Source organism: Acanthisitta chloris, unplaced genomic scaffold (genome assembly GCF_000695815.1).
Source record: "Acanthisitta chloris isolate BGI_N310 unplaced genomic scaffold, ASM69581v1 scaffold14315, whole genome shotgun sequence".
NCBI lineage: Eukaryota > Metazoa > Chordata > Aves > Passeriformes > Acanthisittidae > Acanthisitta > Acanthisitta chloris.
Genome location: NW_008674424.1, coordinates 28,106 through 32,120, shown reverse-complemented (window position 1 = coordinate 32,120; position 4,015 = coordinate 28,106).

The window sequence follows — 4,015 nt, the reverse complement described above, 5'->3', positions numbered from 1 at the left end:
ACCTCAGTCCTTGTGCACGCCAGGACAGGGAAAACACACCTCAGTCCCTATGCACAGTGACAACCAACAGGAGAAGCTGACGAAGGTCACCCGAGCACTAAAGGAAGGCACCCAAAGGCAGGTGGAGCAGGAAGGGCCCCAGTGACACAGCACAGAAAAAGGACATGACAGAGATGGAACACAACCCCACGACTTTAATTTCATTGCTTTGTGGGTTTTAGTTTAAGGCCCAGTGTTATCTTAATGTGCTTCCTGGCTCCCATAATTAAATTCACTAATCCCCAGTCTTAAGGCATCAGCAAGTTAAGCTAATTTAAAGTTACTACCTGAGCCACATCCGTTTGTTGAAGGGTTTTTTTCCCCTTTAGCAAAGAAACAAAATTATCAAACCCTTTCCACGGCAAGCAGGTATTTCTGTCTCTGCAGTTTTAATGGCTCCTTCTTCTTCCCTGTCCTCATGGCAGAGGTTACAGAGGAGGCTGAAAAAAATCACTCCTGAGGATTTAGATGTATTGGGATGCTCAACCAAGGCACAGAAAACAGCTCACAATATCCTCCCTGTGTGGCTGCTTGGGACTCCCAAGCTGCCACTTGTGCTGTGTGTGCAAACTCACTGGTCTGATCTCTCTCGTGCCTTTGTTTTGGGGAGGGAAGATGCTGGCAGAGGTTACAGAGGAGGCTGAAAAAAATCACTCCTGAGGATTTAGATGTATTGGGATGCTCAACCAAGGCACAGAAAACAGCTCACAATATCCTCCCTGTGTGGCTGCTTGGGACTCCCAAGCTGCCACTTGTGCTGTGTGTGCAAACTCACTGGTCTGATCTCTCTCGTGCCTTTGTTTTGGGGAGGGAAGATGCCTACCCTGGGTGCAAACTCACTGGTCTGATCTCTCTCATGCCTTTGTTTTGGGGAAGGAAGATGTCTGAGAGACCCTGGCAGAGCTCACAGGCGAGGCAGGATCAGTTCCCATCCATCTGCACACTGCAGACAAACACAATTACCAGATAAACATCTCCTGGAAGCATGACTAGCTGGAAAAATAAATTTACCTTGTTATCTGCAAAGGAATCACCTCAGTTTCTCCATCACTTCAAAATAACGTACCTAGGTCATCTTTTTAATTACAGGCAGAACATTCCTCAAGGATTTCCAGCTACACAATCTTCCCCAGCCCTTCTCCATCAGCAGTGTTAACCACCTCATGGCCCAGTTTTACCTTTGTCCTCCACTTCGATCCCCTTTGTGCTTCCAGTTAACACAGGACCATTTGCCTCCTGCCCCAGCTCACACCATCTCCTCAGCACAGGCAGGAAGAGCATCTGCCATGGCAACAACCTCTCAGAACATAACCCTGCAAGGTCTGGTGTTCCTGCACACTGCCAGAAGGTTCTTGGCTGTGACCTGTAAGGTTCAGCTTGGTTATTTCTGAAATCTGTAAGCTCATCCCAACATCTCAGTCAGTGTTTAACTAACAACCACCATTCAAAACTGATCTCTTTTCATGCCATTCTCCATTAATCTTCATAGCTTTCAATTCTCTGGTAAAGCTTTGAAATAATGTCCCACTTTCCATGTGGATTTATCCTTGTTAGATGCCACACAGTTATCCTTGTCCTATTCTTTCCCAGCTGCTCTTCAACCAATGCAAATCCCAGGGACACAACATGTGAAAAATGAATAAATACAGGTTTTCCCTTCCTGTACTTCTCATCAAACACCAGTAAAGAACAAAGACTTTTCCTCTTGACAAGGAACTCACCCTTTGGCCTCAAGTCTCCTAAATACACTGAACAATGAAGTTCATCAAAGAACATCTGAACAGAAGACAATTTTTACATTAGAATCCGCTCAAAAAATCCAACATCTACTGAAAGAATAGTTACCAGCAATAAATATGTCTAATGGAACATCTGCAATGGTATTCCAAGGGAATATTGAAGAGGGTTAGCAGATATGGATGGGAAGAGCCTTTCACCCTTTGTTCTTGCTGGAACAGCTCTGGCTCCAGAGCTCTTCTTCCTGCTGCTTTTTGTTGGTGCCAAACCCAGAGCTAATGGATCTGTCCAGAGGAACCCCAAGTGATGGATTACAAATTCATACACAAATAGCAGTGTATATATATTGCAATCAGACCTTCCCTCTTACTGCTATCTTAATTAACATCTTATCTGAGCAGAGCAAAACACACAGAGCTGACTCCAGAGCTGTTTCCCGGGAGGAGTGGGAATGCTGCTGTTCCCCTGGTGAGGGGAGGGTGGATCCCTCCTTGTCCCTCCAGCCTGTTCCTGCTCCGAGTGAGGGGGATAACCACGCTCACTATTTAAATGCAACGAGCCCTTCTTTCCTGCCACAGCACTGGGAACTCCCGGGCAGTGCTCATCCATCACTCTAAAGAATGGTTCTGCTTGTTAAACTTTGGCTTAGCCCAACACTTTCTCTTTTTATTTTAACATTAATTAAGCTTTAAAAAAGGCAGTTAGCATAAGAAATTGCAGGAAAATTATGGGCATTTTATTGTTTGTTCCCTAATTGCACACATAATGAGGCAAATTTAAAGCAGTGTACCTCAGAACTCGCATTTTAATGATGCTGTTGCTGTGGCCTGAGTGCTAATGCCCTCCTTGTTATTACTGATTGCTGCTTTAGTGGCTGCTCAGAAAATGTCTTGTGAAGAAATGCTTAGAAGGTGTTATAATTAGATATTGTGCATATTCAGGTTACACTTAGAGAAGCCAAAAAATTATGAAAATACAGTTATTGTGTATTAGAGTTTCCTGGTTGTAGTCTCTGAATACTGTACAAGTAAATACCCTTGTGAACCACTTGGAATTCTTATGACGAGCAGCTCAGGGAGCTGTGGGGGCTCAGCCTGGAGAAAAGGAAGCTCAGGGGAAACCACCTCACTCTCTACAGCTCCATGGCAGGAGGTGCAGCCAGGTGGGCTCGGGCTCTGCTCCCAGGGAGCAAGGACAGGAGGAGAGGACATAGTGCCAAGCGGTGCCAGGGGAGGTTCAGGTGGGACATGAGGAGGAATTTCTCCATGGAAAGGGTTGTCAGACATCAGAACATGCTGCCCAGGGAGGTGGTGGAGTCACCATCCCTGGAGGTGTTCAAGGAAGGACTGGACATGGCACTCAGTGCTCTGGGCTAGTGCTCTGGGCTGCTGATGGTCACAGGTTGGACTCAGTGATCCTGGAGGTCTTTTCCAACCTAAATGATTCTGTGGACACAAACTGGTGTTCTCCACCCTGATAACAAGCACTAATTCAACAAGAAGTGATGCTTTGCTGTTTTTCCAGCCTGAGATGCCTCTGCCTCACTGCACCAAATGAAACGCCAGCAGCACTTTCCCCCCTTCTCCCGGCAGTGAGACACAGAGCTGAATTCAGTACCAAAACGAGGGTTTCTGTTACAGGTCTGTGTTTGCATCTTGGTTTCCAACAGCAAACAGTTCACAAATTTACTCCCCTATTCTCCTCAGGCCTGTGCCCTACACCACCTCTCTCCAGCCCCACACACAGGGAGGGTGTCCCCTCCCTCTGCACCAGTACAGACAGGGAGGACTGGGGGATCAGCTCCTCCTCAGGCTTCAGGGCACAGAAGGCTCTGGAAGATAACTAACTGGGTTTGAATTCTGTCAGTGAGGAACCCTTGCTCAAGGACAGAAATACTAATACAATCAATGACAACAAAACAATAGACTGTTTCAAGACTGACCTTGAAATTCTGAATAAAAATATTCCTCCTTAGGTGAAAGCTTTGAAAGAGTCCTAAGTCCTTTCTTTGGACATCCTTTTCCATCTAACTACTTGTGCTGTGCTGGACAAATACACATTTAACCTAATAAAATCTGCAGGAACTACTCGTCTGAAGCATTCCCCAAAGCCCTGAAACATTTATAACTGGAGAGAGCTGTAAAAAACAACACAGAGCCATTAATTGCAGTGGGATATCAGCCTCCAAACTGAATGCTGAGCTATTTCCCCACGTCCCCTGGAACACCTCATTTGCTCA